We start from the raw sequence: 18992 nt of genomic DNA, 5'->3' as shown, positions 1-18992 counted from the left end.
CACAAATCACACCATTCCTACAACGTCCAGGGCTTATGGCCCGAACTAGATATTGAGGAGAGTGCAATAATCTCTTCCATACAGAGGAAGCCGAACGTACTGCATGTTAAAGACTGATGTACTTGAACTGTCTAGTAAAGTTAAACTTATTATAATGAAGGACGATGAGACAGCAAAGGCCTGTAGCCTGCAAGTGAGTACAATGCAACGTACACAGCATGACACAAATGGACTGGGACACAATTTGTTTGTAAAATGCCAGGGCATTATGGAGCAGCAGCTCGCTCACGGCTACCTTTCTGGGCACCTTATAGGAGCTCTGTAAGACAAGCACAATAGATCCTCAGTTGTCATAGCAGCCCATTGGCAACCCGTGATTAAGGGTCTGATGGAAAAGAAGAATGGCCTGTTGTGGCCACCATGTGGGATTACTGTTCAGTGGGCTATTTACTGACTGAGAACCTTTGTGGGTTCTGGAAGTGAGTGTAGGAACACTGCTGGAAGACAGCGTTGTGAGCATTTCTGTGCAAATTTTGAAAAAAAGGACTCTGCTGATTACTATTTTGAGGGTACTGTTATACTGATATTTTTCCTGTGTTAACTGCAGTAGGAAAAGCAAGTGATACTAATTGCTCAATTCTCAATTCTGGTTGCTCTGTGTTTTTATTATAACTCTAGGAAAGAATAAACTTTAGGAAATATCTATAAAACTGCTTTCACCAGAATATCACACTTCTGCTACTATGTGGAAAGCAGTGTTGGCTTCTTTATATACGGACAAGTCATAAAGTACCTGATTCCTGATGTGCAATCCCAGTACTTGGATTTACAGATAGGCCCCGATTCATCATTGCCTTAGTGATTTTTTTGTCTGTTTTGTGCCTTATTGTGGTTTGCCCCAATTCATTATTCTGTTTGTGCCTTGTTTTAAGTCTATTTTATATCTACTCATTTGTGGGGGGTTTTAGCTTTCCGCTTCATGGGCAAGGTCAAACAAGGTCCTAGCTAATGTATGTAATCCCTATCTGATTTATTTAAAACCTGGTCATATGTACAATACCTGTATGAGCAGGATTCAGAAAAGGAATGTCCATGTGGACACGCTGGAAAGAACGGCTCCTGTGCGCACAGCTCAAAAAAAGAGGGGTGGAGGCCTCCCCAGTCTTGTGGACACAAGAAAACAATTATGTGAAACCAGAATACATTAGATAGGGATTACATACATTACCTAGGACTGCTCTGATATGGGTATACCTTGACGTTTGGTAGAGCGGCTTAATATACATTTTTTGCAAAAAACATATCAACCAAATACCCTGTTTTTTTCATCTTATTAAAAGCACTTGCTGTCCACTGTGATTTTTTTTGCAACAGAGTGTTTTTGGTTTTGCTGTGCCTTTTTGTGTTTTCAAGTCTCTTGGTGGTGTGAACATGTCTCTACGGGCTTGTTCACTGTGCACGCAGCTCATGTATTCTAGTTTCACTCATTTGAAATCTTGTAAGACCAGAAGCGGAAAGTGTCCAGATATTACTATTAAGGGTTCTTCCACACCACGTTCTTCCCCAAGTTCAGTGGTCCTGTCGAAGGTTAAGTTTGAACTCCCCTCAAAATGGGATTCGAGCACATGATCTTACTGGACCATTGCCTATGATGGTGCAGACATAGCTACCGTTTGTTCTGTCATCCATTATTTTCAGGTGGTTGCACATATTGTAAATAACCTAGACTCAGTAGACTGCGTCTTGGTGTCTACCTCCAATAGGCCCATATGCCGGAATCCCGTTTTGCGGAGGTTTGGAAGTTATCCACAATGGATACACCAAATTATTATCCTATATAGTGGCCGTAAAGCAGGAGAACATAAGAACACGAAGAAAAAACTTTACCAAAAGGCTCAGGTATATAGAGCTAAAAAATATCAAGTTTATTCAATACATTAAAAACAGTGTATTTCAAATATAAAAGACAAAATGAGAGCACCGCAGGTATACAAGAGAAAGGTGGGTACACACAGATAACATGTAAATATTAATAAGTACTTAAGAAATAATAAAAAAAATGTAATATACAAATATACCCGCCATGTATGTGTTGTAAGTAGACAGGAACACAGTAATTGCTGCTGTTTGACAAATGTCAGACACACATAATACGAAAGGGTAAATGGCAGCAATTATATAGTACATTCATACAAAGCTGGCAGCTCCTTATCTAAATTCCAATGTGGAGGAGGCAAAGTTGCCATGTAAAAGGGGATGTTGTTAATAAAATATAGAGAGCTGTTTGTTAGGCATACAAGGAAAGAGGGGGTGACATGCAAAAAACAAACCATATCAAATAGTAGAAGAGTACATAGTAGAAGGTACTGTACCTTTAAGAATGTGACTCCGGACCCACCACACCCGAAGTGCGTTTCGCAATGAAATGCTTCGTTCAGGGGTTCATAATGGGACAACCGAATTTGGGAAAGAACTCAGTGTGAAAGCGCACCTAATAAGACCCTGATGATTCTAAAAGAAAAATTGATAATTGCATTGAAGGGTTAATGCAATTCTTCGATACTAATCTGGGGATCTACATGGTGTTCACCTGTAGTTTCATTCTTACATAGTTCAATGTATATTCTAGTACTGATAATTTAACACTGATATTACAATTACAACAAACCCCAATGAATAAATGCAATGAATTTCTAAAATTATAAGCAGTAATCGAGTCCTTAGCGCAGGCTGCGTTTAGGTAGGGCTCTGACCCACAGATCTATATCATTCTACCATGCTCTATAAAAGACCTGACCAAGGTTGCACCGCTTAGTATCTGTCTAGACCAGAGAGCACAATTATTGTGCAATAAATCCACATAATGAATGACGAATCTCCCAGCTATTCATTTTGTAAAATATTTTCCTTTGTATGGTTTGAGGCTTTCTTGTGGAGATAATATTCCACATTGATGTTCCCTGGCTAAAACCAACTAATAATCAGCGTGCATTAATATGAGAACAGATTTGTTTATTGATATTCACATAAAAGAAGGATCATTGGCGATGCATCTGCTTTACCTTCCTGGTATCACGGAGATCCTCCACTGAAGCTATGTGGCCTGTACCAAGACTCCCAAAATCAAGCTTTAGTCATGATACATAATACATATTACAAGGGTATTGTGCTTGTTTATTCTTGTATAAATTGCAAAACGCAATGGATTCAATTTACTAAAACTGTTAAATTTTTAAATATTGTAAACTTGGGTTCCAAATCACCTAGACTGGCTTTTTACATGTCGGTCTTGATGAGTGCACTTAAGTAAGATGTGCTAGAGTCATTATGAGGCATAAGCCTCTTCAAGAATTTGGTGCATCTTTCAGCTGTCATTTACCACTGCAAGAAGTGTACCCCAGTCAGGGACTAAGGTACATTTCTGCCATAATTTATGCTACAAAAATTATGATCAATTTCTCAGCAGGCTTGGCTGCAGCCTCTCAAAACTGAGCTCTGTACACTTTTTCAAAAGTTGGCAGAAATGGCCAGGAGCAGTGTAAAAATTTCAAAACTTGCTACATTTAAGTGAGTTGCGGCAAAATATTTTGACATTTCAACTGTTCTACTTCAATATTTAGGCTAGGTTCACATTGCGTTAGTGGGTGTCAGCTAACGGACTCCGTTACATGGCGCAATTGTCGCAATTCATGCTATGTAATGGATTTGTTAGCGCACACATTGACTGCAATGTGCTAACGGATCACTAACGCATCGCACGTATGCCTTTTTTGGCATGCGTCAGCGATGTGCCGTTATTTTCGGACGGACCTCAAACGCTGCTTGCAGCGTCCAGGGTGCGTTCTTCGCTAGCGCAGATCAGGCATCTGCTCTAGCGGGATTGCCAAACGCAATCCCTTTTTGGACATTGCGTTAGCGCAATCCATTAGCGTATCCGCTAAATGGATTGCTAAATGGATTGCACTAACACAATGTGAACCTAGCCTAGCCAGAAAAAGGTTTGATGAATTGTGATCTTTTACTAGAGATATTTAAGGCTACATTCCTCCTTCTTTCCAAAATGTTGTCACTTGTGGGGGGTTTCAATGTTTAGGAACATCAGGGGCTCCCCAACACAACATGGCGTCCCATCTCAATTCCAGCCAATTTTGCATTGAAAAGTCAAACGACGCTCCTTCCCTTCCAAGCTCTGCCATGCACCCAAACAGTGGTTTACCCCCACATGTGGGGTATCAGCGTACTCAGGATAAATTGCACAACAACATTTGGGGTACAATTTCTTCTGGTAACCTTGGGAAAATAAAAAATTGGGGGCAAAAATCATTTTTGTGAAAAAATATGATTTTTTTTTTACGGCTCTGCATTATAAACTTCTGTGAATCACTTAATGGGTCAAAGTGCTCACCACACATCTAGATAAGTTCCTTAGGGGGTCTACTTTCCAAAATGGTGTCACTTGCGGGGGTTTAAATGTTTAGGCACATCAGGGGCTCTCCAAACGCAACATGGCGTCCCATCTCAATTTTCCAGCCAATTTTGCATTGAAAAGTCAAATGGCGCTCCTTCCCTTCCGAGCTGTGCCATGCGCCCAAACAGTGGTTTACCCCCACATATGGGGTATCCGGGTACTCAGGACAAATTGTACAACAACATTTGGGGTCCATTTTCTCCTGTTACCCTTGGTAAAATAAAACAAATTGGAGCTGAAGAAATGTAAAAAAAAAAAAAATTAAATGTTCATTTTTTTTTAAACATTCCAAAAAGTCGTGTGAAACATCTGAAGGGTTAATAAACTTCTTGAATGTGGTTTTGAGCACCTTGAGAGGGGTGCAGTTTTTAGAATAGTGTCACACTTGGGTATTTTCTATCATATTGACCCCTCAAAATGACTTCAAATGTGACGTGGTCCCTAAAAAAAATGGTGTTGTAAAAATGAGAAATTGCTGGTCAACTTTTAACTCCCTAACAAAAAAAAAATGTTGTTTCCTAAATTATGCTGATATAAAGTAGACATGTAGGAAATGTTACTTACTAAGTATTTTGTGTGACATATCTCTGTGATTTAAGGGCATAAATGTTGGAAAATTGTGAAATTCCACAGTTATAACCTCATAAAGGGACAGTGGTCAGAAATGTAAAAATTGGCCCGGTCATTAATGTGCAAACCACCCTTGGGGGTAAAGGGGTTAATAAAAGTTCATCTCAATATTTTGTTATATATCCTTTGTTGGCAATGACAGAGGTCAAATGTTTTCTGTAAGTCTTCACAAGGTTGGCACACACTGCTGGTGGTATGATGGCCCATTGATCCATGCAGATCTCCTCTAGAGCAGAGAAGTTTTGGGCCTGTCACTGGGAAATATGGAATTTCAACTCCCTCCAAAGGTTTTCTATGGGGTTGAGATCTGGAGACTGGCTAGGCCACACCAGGACCTTCATGTGCTTCTTATGAAGCCACTCCTTCGTTGCCCTGACGGTGTGCTTGGGATCATTATCATGCTGAAAGACCCATCCACATTTCATCTTCAATGCCCTTGCTGATGGAAAGAGGTTTGAACTCCAAATCTCACAATACATGGCCTTATTCATTCTTTAATGTTCACGGGTCAGTCATCCTGGTCACTTTGCAGAGTAAAAGAAAGAAGAAGTTACAGGTCTGTGAGAGCCAGAAATCTTGCATGTTTTTGGTGACCAAATACTTATTTTCCACCATAATTTGCAAAATAAATCTTGCCAAATCAGACAAGGAGATTTTCTGGATTTGTTTTCTCATGTTGACTCTCATAGTTGTAATCTACCTATGTTGTTGTTTACATGCCTCTCTATACTTTTTAAATGGGAGAACTTGCACAATTGGTGGCTGATTAAATACTCTCTTCCCCACTGTATACCATTAAAACCATGACTATCTACCAATAGTCAGGATGTTGGAGTCAAGTCACAGCAAACATTCTCACCACACTCACAAATATATTTTGTTAAAATGTATTCATTTTATAACGTCCAACCTGTTTCCATGAGCAAAGTTGATTTTAATGAATAGGTCTTGGAATAATAATAATAATAATAATAATTTCCACAACTGGACGTGTTAATAAAATGTTCCTGTGCTGAGAATCTTATAAATGTGCCCCTGCTGTGTACTGTGTAATGGTTCTGTCCAGGGGCATCGTAGGCACTTATTTCAGGGTCTGATGAGTAATGTCTGGAATCTCAAGTGACTTTTTTTAACTAAAGCAAACTTTAATCTTCAATCGCAAATTAAACACAGTGAGCCTGGCTTTTGCAGATGCAGCATGCATAGAAGGTACCTAACATAAGTAACTCCACAGTCCTCCCCTCGAGTGCTAGTAACAGTTTTTAAACAGGGAGTAGCATCGAGTTCTGGAGGCTGGTGATGCCATGGAAGAGGTTATCTCTATTTAGACTGCCCTGTGTCACGTCTGCCCCAAAGAGCAGGAAAGCTGCAAACAACTGAGGAGCTGAGAAACCTCCTGGTTTAACCTTCAGGATGGGTAGAGCATAAACACTGAGGGGCACAGGACCTGGTGCTGGATTTACTGATGTAGGGAGCTGCCTACATGTGAGACTATAGTGTTTTTGTATGAATTTATGCACTGTATGTATAGTGTGTACTGTATATACTGTATAGTGTATATATGTGTCTATATACAGTATGGACTGTGTGTACAGGTTATCTATATATACTATATGTGTGTATATACTGTGTCTATATGTGGTATCCCACAAAGTGACCATATCTATGGGATACCGGATATATAGTGTGTTTTCATATCAATGCTGTGAATTTTTTTATATGGACTGTGCATTTTCACCCCTTAACGACCGCCGATACGCCTTTTAACAGCAGTAGTTAAGGGTACTTAAATCACAGCACCGTTAATTAACAGCACTGTGGAAAAAGTATATAGTGCCCCCCAGAGTCGGATTTTCTCCAGGGTCTCAGCTGCCGGGGGTAGCCGAGACCCCAGAGATCGCAGGTATTAACCGTTTACCGTCGACCCCCCCAAAAAAGTGATATGATCGCACATCAAAGGAGAGAGAAATAGGGTCCCTGATCACCCCCCGGTACCTCCCAGTGCTCCTTGGCCTCCTGCCCCACCCCTATGGGTGCCGCCTTCTTTTCCCGGAAAAAAACAGGCAGATTTCGGGGTCTCGGCTGCTGGGAGGTATCTGAGACCCCAGAGAACATAATTGGGGTCGGTTTTTACCAACCTCAGTTTTGCAATCGCCGCTACTAACCGTGTAGTGGCAGCCGCAAAGAAAATAAGTCTGATGTGCCAGTTAATTTCTTTCTCCTCTGATGTGATCGCACATCAGAGGAGAGAGAAATAGGGTCCCATACTTACCAGTGTCTACCGGTGCTCCTCAGCCCTCCTGCTTACTCCGGTGGGCGCTGCCATCTTGGTCAGGGAAAAAAATGGTGGGGGCATGCGCGGTGCACCTGCCGAGATCTGCCGGCCGGCACACGGCAACAATAGGAGGATTTTTCCTATTGGTTCATTTTGGTCACTGTGATAAACCCTATCACAGTGATCAAAATTAAAAAAAATAGTAAATAACACCCCCTTTATCACCCCCTTAGTTAGTGAAAAATAATAAAATAAAGAAAATATATTTATTTCCATTTTCCCATTAGGGTTAGAGTTGGGCTAAACTTAGGGTTAGGGTTGGGGCTAAAATTAGGGTTAAGGTTGGGGCTAAAAATAGGGTTAGGGTTAGGATTAGGGTAAGGCTTCTTTTACACTTACCATGGTTTTGCATCCCGTTTTTATGGTCCCAATAGATTTCTATGGGGCCACAAAAACGGGCAGCAATAATTCCACGGAGCACCGTACGCTATATGGCCGTGAGGGCCATATTTACTGTGAAAAAATATCGAGCCTGTTCGATCTTTTTTCACGGCTTACGGATATGGCTCCCTTTGTAATTCAATGGGGCCACAAAAACAGCTGGAGATTGTTTTTTGCGGTGCAACATGACATCCAGTTTTGCAGACCACCATTTTTTTCAATACTTTTGCCATAGTATTGCAAACCCGAAAAACGACGATCTGCGAGTTTTTTGTGGTTTATTATTGCAGCAGATCGGGAAAATTGCAGCAATACAGCCCTCAAAAAAGGCCCGCAATAATGGGCAACAAAAATCCCGGTAAGTGTAGAAGAAACCTTATGTTTGGGATTAGGGTTAGGTTTGAGATTAGGGTTATGGTTAGGGATGGGATTAGCATTAGGGTTTGGGTTAGGATTAGGGTTGGGATCAGTGTTAGGTTTGGGATTAAGGTTAGGTTTGGGATTAGGGTTATGGTTTGGGATTAGTGTTATGGTTAGGGTTGGGATTAGGGTTATGGGTGTGTTGGGATGACGGTTAGGTTTGTGGTTAGGGTTATGGTTAGGTTTGGAATTAGGGTTAGGGGTGAGTTGGAGTAAGGGTCGTGATTAGGGTTAGGGTTGGGATTAGGGTTAGGGGTGTGTTGGGGTTAGGGTTGTGGCTAGAGTTATAGTTAGGGTTGGGATTAGGGTTAGGGGTGTGTTGGTGTTAGGGTTGGAGTTAGAATTGGGGGTTTCCACTGTTTAGGTACATCAGGGGGTCTCCAAACATGACATGGCTCCACCATTGATTCAAGACAATTTTGTGTTGAAAAAGTCAAATGGTGCTCCCTCCCTTCTGAGCTCTGCCATGCACCCAAACAGTGGTTTACCCCTACGTATGGGGCTTCAGCGTACTCAGGACAAATTGGACAACAGTTTCCCCTGCTACCTTTGGGAAAATAAAAAAATTGGGGTCTAAAAAATCATTTTTGTGAAAAAAAAAGATTTTTTATTTTCACGGCCCTGCGTTATAAACTGTAGTGAAACACTGGAGGTTCAAAGGTCTCACAACACATCTAGATAAGTTCCTTAGGGGGTCTACTTTCCAAAATGGTGTCACTTGTGGGGGGTTTCAATGTTTAGGCACATCAGGGGCTCTCCAAATGCGACTTGGCATCCTATCTCAATTCCAGTCAATTTTGCAATGAAAAATCAAACGGCGCTCCTTCCTTTCCAAGCTCTGCCATGCGCCCAAACAGTGGTTTCCCCCCACATATGGGGTATCAGCGTACTCAGGACAAATTTCACAACAGCTTTTGGTGTCCAATTGATGACACACAGGTTTATACTATATACAGGAGGAGATGACATACAGGTATATACTATATACAGGGGAGATGACACACTGGTATATACTATATACAAGAGATGACACACACGTATATACTATATACAGGATGAGATGACACACAGGTATACACTATATTTAGGAGGAAATGGCATACAGGTATATACTATATACAGGAGATGACACCCTGGTATATACTATATACAGGAGGAGATGACATACAGGTATATACTATATTTAGGAGGAAATGACATACAGGTATATACTATATACAGGGGAGATGACACACTGGTATATACTATATACAGGAGATGACACACACGTATATACTATATACAGGAGGAGATGACACATAGGTATACACTATAGACAGGGGAGATGACACCCTGGTATATACTATATACAGGAGGAGATGACATACAGGTATATACTATATACAGGAGGAGATGACATACAGGTATATACTATATACAGGAAGAGATGACATACAGGTATATACTATATACAGGGGAGATGACACACAGATATATACTATATACAGGAGGAGATGACACACAGGTATATACTATATACAGGAGGAGATGACACACACATATATATTATATACAGGAGGAGATGACATACAGGTATATACTATATACAGGGGAGATGACACACAGGTATATACTATATACAGGAGGAGATGACACATATACTATATACAGGAGGAGATGACACACAGGTATATACTATATACAGGGGAGATGACACACACACAGGTATATACTATATACAGGAGGAGATAACACACAAGTATATACTATATACAGGAGGAGATGACACACGTATATACTATCTACAGGAGGAGATGACATACAGGTATATACTATATAAAAGAGGAGATGACACATAGGTATATAGAGGAGATTACATACAGCAGGTATATACTATATACAGGGGAGATGACAAACAGGTATATACTATATACAGGAGATGACATACAGGTATATACTATATATAGGAGAAGATGACATACAGGTATATAGTATATACAGAATAGATGACATACAGGTATATACTATATACAGGAGGAGATGACATACCGCAGGTATATACTATTTACAGGGGAGATGACATACAGGTATATACTATAAACAGGAGATGACATACAGGTGTATGCTATATATAAGGGAGATGACAAACATGTATATCCTGAGGTAAAAATGAGGGGTGTGAGGTGAAAATGAAAAGGTGTGAGTGCAAAATGAGGGGAGTGAGGGAAATTAGTGGAGTGATCGGAAAATGACAGATATGAGGTTGAAATTACAAGTGTTAGGGGGGAATGAGAGGAGTGAGGGGAAAAATGAGAGGAGTGAGTGTATGGGAATATAAACTGATGACGACCTTTGACAATCTTAATGCAGGAATGAATGTGTCGCATGGATTTATGTCTTTTTACGTCACTAAGGAACTTGCCCCTCAGACTATGAGGGGTCATCACAACAGAGACCCTAATCAGAGGACAATAAAAGATTCTTTATCTAAGAACTGGCCCAATATTTATGGACATAACTGTTTATCAATCATGGTAATTCTGCTTCATGTCACCTGTCTTAGCCATGGTTTTTCCCCCTTTTTTTTTCTCTGTGCTATGTTGTGCATAAATATGTGATTCTTCAGAATTTGTTTTAGCCTTTGCCTGATGAAGAGACCTATGCCCTATGTAGTCTCGAAAGCTTGCAATTTGTTACCATCATTTCAGTTAGCCATTAAAAGGTATCAACCACTGAAGACTCTCAATTCTAAATATTTTTCTTCTCCTGACTTTAAAGCTTGACCACTGTAAGATACATCATACCCTGTCAGGAGTACAACCCTCAGCCATACACCACATGAGATTGCAACATATATACTGCATTTGTGTATATAATGTGTGGGTACTGTATACAGTGTGTGTGTGTGTGTGTGTGTGTGTGTGTGTGTGTGTGTGTGTGTGTGTGTACCTTGGCGTGGTTCGGTAGTCATGGGCGAGATACTCTTTTCTTACATGAAGGTGAGGGTCCTAGCTGCGTGTGTGGACTTTGTCTAAAGGGGTGCTATGCCCTCACAGGCTACATGCTACCTATTACTTTTGTTGACCAGAACCAGATGTTGAGGATTTCAATGAGGGAGACCATCAGTCGAAAATAAACTTTTTACTGAACAATAACTTTGCAGGAAATATCTACAGCAGGGGTGGGGATTTTTTTTTCTAACAAGGACCATTTGGATATTTATACCATTCCTCGGGGGGCCATACAAACCCCATCCACAAAGTACATCCTGACTCTGGCACTGGTGTCAGGATGTAATCTTTCATTGCATGCCCTTCAGTGTTCAGTAGTGAACACTGTGTGTGTGTGCTAACAGAGCAAGAAGAAATTAATGAGCTGGTGGCAATCAAAATACAACTCCCTGCCCAAGAATGTGGTCCCTGAGAATCTGCCGGGGGCCTAATAAAAGGTCATCGAGGGCCCTAAATGGCCCTGGGGCCTGAGGTTCCCCACCCCTGATCTACAGTAAGTAGGAAGTACACAGCTTGATTAAACGTTCCCTTCACAATACGGAGCATTTTCACACACAGTCTCAATTCCTTTCTCGTTACGCTTTTGGTCTCTATCTCTACTGTTTCATTTTCCTTCACCACAACCCAGCTCAGTACTACAGTCCAGTTAGCAAGTCCTATTCTCCACCTGCGGTTATGTGTCCTCTATCCCCTCAAGGAAACAATGTAGCCAGTATGACCGGTCCTTAGCCTCTCTGCTAGTGATACCTTGGAACGCCTGTCTGGGGCACTATCTTTGTTTCATGTTCTCTGTCCCGTCCTGACCCGTTACCTCTCTGAGTTACAAACTTGGAGGCCGTACTGCTCTTTACTCAGGGTCATGCTAACAACTATCTTAGTCTCCCCTCACTTTCGAACTCCCCTATCATTCAGCCGTGTTTAATAACTAGACCTTAGGTCGTTTCAAATAATAATAATGTCTGTTTTTTGGTTAAATTTCCTTCTAGAAGTGGTAATTGGCACAAATGTTTATTAAAGGTGTTATCCACTGTCTTTTCATTTGACATGCTCTGTTAAACAAATAAGCAAATCAGTCTTACCCCCTGCCACTCCAGCTTTGTTGATAGGCTGCATGGGTGATATCACTATAAATGCACGTGATCGCATTTAGCTGAATGATCTTGTGCTATCTACCTCGGCATGAGTGTTGAGCGCCCTGATTGCCAGCAGGAGTCATGTTCTATGGTCTTGTTGTCATCACTGTAGCCATGTTAGTACCAGGGGTAGCAACTCAATGGCAAGGTTGAAAAAGGCCTGTGTCCAAAAAGGCAAAAAAATTCTGAAAGTGTACATCCCCTTTAAAGGGGTTTTCTAGGCCTATTACAAAAGTATGCTGTAAATTTGTGTGATTGCAGACTTATGAATCCTCATGTCACATGCAGCACATGCTGTGAGGATTCTCTGATGTCTGTGGTGAAACCGAGCAGTCATTTGATCACAAGTATATGATATGCATGCTTCTGGCCACATTCCGACTAGACAAGTGACACGTCTACTGTAGTTGGAATGTGACCATTGTCATATTGCATATTTGTGGTCATTTGACCACCTGCCGGCACTGGAAAATCATGACAGTGCTCAGTGCACGCAATGTGAGGGTTTAAAAGTTTCCAGTCACAGAGAGTGACTGCAGACTTTCGTGAAAAACCTGGACAACTCTATTAAGTCACTCTTTTTCATCTTTCTGTTTATGTGAAGAAGAGAAACACCTGATGTGATGTAAAGGTGCACTTTGACTGATAAGCAAGACTTTTGGGGCTTTTTTTGTTTAGGAAGTGAATATGAACTGTGTGAGGTGTATGTCAGCTGCTGCGCTGTATTCCTAGTAGCAACATCCACTGTTAGGCCTCATTCAGACATCCATGATTTTTTATGTTTGCAAAAAATGCTTTGAGTGTCATCAATTTTTTTCATCCGAGCTTCATCAGTGTTTCATCAGTGATTTTCTCAGATGAAAAATGTACTATGCCGGTTTGTGGTACAATTTCCTTAAATGATAGTTGGCTCAAACTTTTTATCAAAGGGATTGTCCACTTCCATTTGTTTTTTAGGGGACAAAATTCCTCTGTTAAAAAAAATAAGGCCGGGGTCACACAGCTGTAGATTCTCTCATCCAAGAGAATCATATCAATTATATTACTGACACTCTGATCAAACTCTGATCCGAGTTTGATCAGAGTATTTGTATGGAGTGATCTGATTCTCTCATACATGTAAACTTGAGCACACTGTAAGGATAAGATGAGGAACAAAATGTCTCCATCTTCTAAATTGTGTGAGTCCGCAAATCAGACTGCACTCAGATGGCAATTCAGTGCAGTCCGATATTTTCCAAGCGCTCATGGACTTAAATGGGTGAGCGGCATCAAATTTGAGAGGGAAATCACAGCATACTGCAATTTTTTCCACTGACAGATTCAAATCAAAGGGTCTCTTATTTATCTACAGTATGTGGCTGTGAAATTTTCTTTAATTTCATCTCGCAATGAATTCTTCAATTTCCAAAATATTATTTGATAAATGAAATGTTAGTTTAAATGAAAGAAAAGTGAGATTATATAGAATAAAAAAAAGTGGCAAAAAATAGGCTTTTTCATCATACAACTGATCAAAAAGTGGATTAAAATGCGATCAAAAAGACAAAGGTAAATAAAAAAAGTTATAGCTGTCAGAATAGAGATAATATATAATAATAATAATAATTTTTATTTATATAGCGCCAACATATTCCGCAGCGCTTTACAAATTATAGAGGGGACTTGTACAGACAATAGACATTACAGCATAACAGAAATACAGTTCAAAACAGATACCAGGAGGAATGAGGGCCCTGCTCGCAAGATTACAAACTATGAGGAAAAGGGGAGACACGAGAGGTGGATGGTAACAATTGCTTTAGTTATTCGGACCAGCCATAGTGTAAGGCTCAGGTGTTCATGTAAAGCTGCATGAACCAGTTAACTGCCTAAGTATGTAGCAGTACAGACACAGAGGGCTAATAACTGCATAAAGTGAATGAGAACATGATGTGAGGAACCTGATTGTTTTTTTTTTTTTTCTTTTTTTTATAAATAGGCCACACAGGGATCGTTAGGTTAATGCATTGAGGCGGTAGGCCAGTCTGAACAAATGAGTTTTTAGGGCACGCTTAAAACTGTGGGGATTGGGGATTAATCGTATTAACCTAGGTAGTGCATTCCAAAGAATCGGCGCAGCACGTGTAAAGTCTTGGAGACGGGAGTGGGAGGTTCTGATTATTGAGGATGCTAACCTGGGGTCATTAGCGGAGCGGAGGGCACGGGTAGGGTGGTAGACTGATACCAGGGAGGAGATGTAGGGTGGTGCTGAGCCATGGAGTGCTTTGTGGATGAGGGTAGTAGTTTTGTACTGGATTCTGGAGTGGATGGGTAGCCAGTGTAATGACTGGCACAAGGTAGAGGCATCGGTGTAACGGTTGGTGAGGAATATGATCCTGGCAGCAGCATTCAGGACAGATTGGAGCCGGGAAAGTTTGGTAAGAGGGAGGCCGATTAGTAGAGAGTTACAATAGTCCAGACGAGAATGAATAAGTGAAACAGTAAGAGTTTTTGCAGAGTCGAAAGTAAGAAAAGGGCGAATTCTAGAAATGTTTTTGAGATGCAGGTAAGAAGAGCGAGCCAGTGATCGGATGTGGGGGGTGAATGAAAGGTCAGAATCAAGGATGACCCCAAGGCAGCGGGCATGTTGCTTTGGAGTAATGGTGGAACCGCACACGGAGATGGCAATGTCAGGCAAAGGTAGGTTAGTAGAGGGAGAGAACACGAGGAGTTCAGTTTTTGACAGGTTAAGTTTCAGATAGAGGGAGGACATGATGTTAGAGACAGCGGTAAGACAATCACTGGTGTTTTCTAAAAAGGTCGGTGTGATATCAGGAGAAGAAGTGTATAATTGGGTGTCGTCAGCATAGAGATGGTACTGGAAACCAAATCTACTGATTGTTTGTCCAATAGGGGCAGTATACAACGAGAAGAGGAGGGGGCCTAGGACTGATCCTTGAGGAATCCCAACAGTAAGGGGAAGGTGAAAGGAGGAGGAACCAGCAAAACATACAGTGAAGGATCGGTCAGAGAGATAGGAGGAGAACCAGGAGAGAACGGTGTCCTTGAGGCCGATGGAGCGGAGCATAGTGAGGAGGAGCTGATGATCCACAGTATCGAATGCTGCGGAGAGATCCAAGAGAATTAGCATGGAGTAGTGACCATTAGATTTAGCTGTTAGTAGGTCATTAGAGACTTTAGTGAGGGCAGTTTCAGTAGAGTGTAAAGAGAGATGCAAAAACAATTCTTTTTTCTACAAAATAGTTTTTATTGTGTAAAAGCGACAAAAACATAAAAACTATTTAAAGGTGCTATTGCTGTAATTGTACTGACCACACGGTAAATGTCATAAAAAATCCCCAAAACAACTCCTATTGCTGTTTTTTCTTCATTCAGCTTCCCAAAAAAATCGGAATAGAAGCAATCAAAAAATGTCATGTGACCAAAAATGGTACCAATAAATACATCAATTCATCCTGCTAAAATAAAGCCCTCGCATTACTATGTCGGCAGAAATATAGAAAATTATAGTTCTCAAAATATGGCGATTCAAAAACTTAGTTTTGCAAAAAAAAAAAAGAGTCTTTTAGTGTGTGACAGCTGCAAAACATTAAAGGGAACCTGTCACCAGTTTTTTTGCCTATCAACGAAAAATATCATCTAAAAGAGTGTGAGCCATACATTCCCCAACTACTTGTGAAACCCCCCGACTCCCCATGAATCCCCCATAAGAACCTTTCATATTTCTCCCGCGCTGCATGGAAATATCCTCCGTCTGGTCCAATGGGCTTTGGTTCTGGTCCTCTCCCCACCCCAAATCGGCATGCTGTACGCATTCCATTCTGTGAATAGCGTTGTTCGCGTACAGGCTCGCACGTGCGCCTTCAAATTGCCTTCAGCACTTGCGCAGAAAAGCATTTTTAGATATTATTGTAGATAGCCAAACCTTGTCACCGACCTGAAGGGTAGGAGGTGCTTTGCGATGTTTATCTGCTGCTTTTTTATAATCTTCTTGGGTCTTTTGTAAGATCTTGATTTGTTTTTCTGAGCTTTCTTCAATTTTGTAAGTCTGTCAGTAACAGCAGGAACTGAAGTATTAAATGGAAGATTAGGAATAAATACTTAAATACTGGATGCAAGCCATAGGCTAGTTTCACATTTGCGTTAGAATCCGCAGCCTTTAATCCGCATCCGCAAGTGCAGGAAAAACGCATAGAAAAGCGTACAAACGCGGCATTTTTGATGCATGCGGGAACGCATGCGGTTAAAAAACGCCACGTTTATACGCTTTTCTATGCGTTTTTGTTTCCGTTTGCGTTTTTTGTGCGCATGGTGACAAATTTTACAGGAGAAAAATCTAGATAACCAGACACCGCCAATGGGACTACAGAGGCCATGCATTATGATAGACGCTAGGACTGCTGAAATCTTAACAGTGTGCTACTGTATCCTGTGTCATGAAGGATCTTCGCATCGGATCTTCGGAGAGCTTTTATTTCAACCTGGATTTAAGCATCAAGCTGTTTCTTGCCTGTGCGTTTGCTTGGGAGCAAGACAGAAATCTCGAAAGATGGAGAAGGAGATGGCGTAGGCGTTTTTGGAGACACCCCATTATTGAATTACGTGAGAGACGTGGGGCCTATCACACGCTGTATGGCGAGCTTAATGAGAACCCTGACAAATTCCCGGAATACTCAAGGATGTCGCAAGACTCGTTCCGGGATTTGCTTGCTCATGTTCAAGGAGCCATATGGACCCAGCTCCGTATAGCGATTTCACCCGAGGAACGTCTGCTGGTACGTAAGAAATGTAAACCAATGCCAGTGCTAATTTTGGGTGTTCTGACATGTGTTTTCTTTGTTTGGTATTTTCCTTTATGTCTTTAGCATAACCACACCATAAATAGAATTGATTGTAATTTTTCTTTATTATTTATTTTCTTCCAGATTTCTGGCAACCGGAGAGAGTTTATCATCCCTCCATTTGCAATACCGGTTTGGAATATCCACCCTGTCGGGAATAGTTGCGGACACCTGCTGGGCTTTGTGGAATGTACTCCGGGATGAGTTATACCCCTACCCGCCTTGGACATGTGCATTGGAATTGCGGAAAAATTCTGGAGTGTGTGTGATTTCCCCAACTGTTTGGGAGCAGTGGATGGAAAGCACATCCGCATTATCAAACCAGCCAGAACAGGATCGGAGTACTTCAACTATAAAAAATATTTTTCTGTTGTGCTCATGGCAATAGCGGATGCGGACTGTCACTTCATCGCCGTGGACATTGGAGCTTTTGGCCGTGGCAACGATTCCCAGACTTTCAAGAACTCGGATATGGGCTGCCGTGTGTATGGCAAAAATTTTAATTTTACACATCCACAACCTCTCCCCAACACTCAAGGTCCACCGATGCCATTTGTTATGGTTGGGGATGAAGCATTTCAGATGTGCGAAAACCTACTGAAGCCATATTCCAGTCGTGACTTGAACCACACTAAAAGGATCTTTAACTACAGACTGACCAGGGCACGAAGAACTGTAGAGTGTACCTTTGGGATTCTAGTCTCAAAATGGTGCATTCTTGCATCAGCCATAAATCTAAAAATGGAGACAGTCGACGAGGTGGTCAAAGCCTGTGTGGTTCTGCACAATTACATTATGGCTAAGGAGCGGCCCAACTTTGAACTGGATGAACCAGTTGCACACCCACTGCCCGATTACCAGCATCACCCGCTGCGGTCAACAGCTGAAGTTGGCCACATGCGGGACCAATTTGCTGCCTTTTTTGATTTGGATATTGGATGTGTGTCAGGCAGGACAATGTTGTTTAAATGTCCTGTTGTTATTTTATCTGTACCAGTTATTTTATTACATGTTACTAATGTTTCTTGTTAATAAAGTTTTTTTGGTGTCTTGACCATGTCTCACATGTATTTCCTCTATAAACCGAGGTTGTCCTCACACTAGCAGTATTTGGTCTGTATTTATTATCAGTATTTGTAATCCAAAACCAGGAGTGGGTGATAAAGGCTGAGATGCTAGATATGCTAATATTATACTTTCCTCTAATTGTTCCACTCCTTGTTTTGGCTTACAAATACTAATATAAAATACTCACCACATACTGCTAGTGTGACGGCAGCCATGTAGTTTTAGTGATAAGGTTGTTGACGTCATTGCATCCTGATTCTATTCTGCTATGCAGTATCCATTGGACACAGACTGAAGAGACAATGGCTGTCATACAAAACAGATCTATACTCATCAAGTCAGGTGTCAGAAATAATGAATTCATGATGCACATATAACAGCCTCATGAATTAACTATTTCTGACACATGTGCAGGTGAGCATAGATATGCCGTGTATGACCGCCATCGTCCCTTCAGTTTGTGTGAAATAGATTATGTACACAGAAGAGAAAAAGGAGGCTATACAATGCACTTCTCTACTCACCAGGTCAGGCGTCCCAACTAATGAGTTTTTGGACACCTGACCTGTAGAGTATAGTTTTGCATTGTATTGCCACCATTTTCTCTTCAGTCTGCAACACTAGTCACAGACTAAGCAGAATAAAGAGATTAAGGAGAAAATACAAGTATACATTTTTTGGTCCACCTCATAGCTCTATACTAAAGACACACAAAGTCTTGTA

Source organism: Ranitomeya imitator, chromosome 3 (assembly GCF_032444005.1).
Source record: "Ranitomeya imitator isolate aRanImi1 chromosome 3, aRanImi1.pri, whole genome shotgun sequence".
NCBI lineage: Eukaryota > Metazoa > Chordata > Amphibia > Anura > Dendrobatidae > Ranitomeya > Ranitomeya imitator.
Note: the sequence above shows the minus strand (reverse complement) of the source record.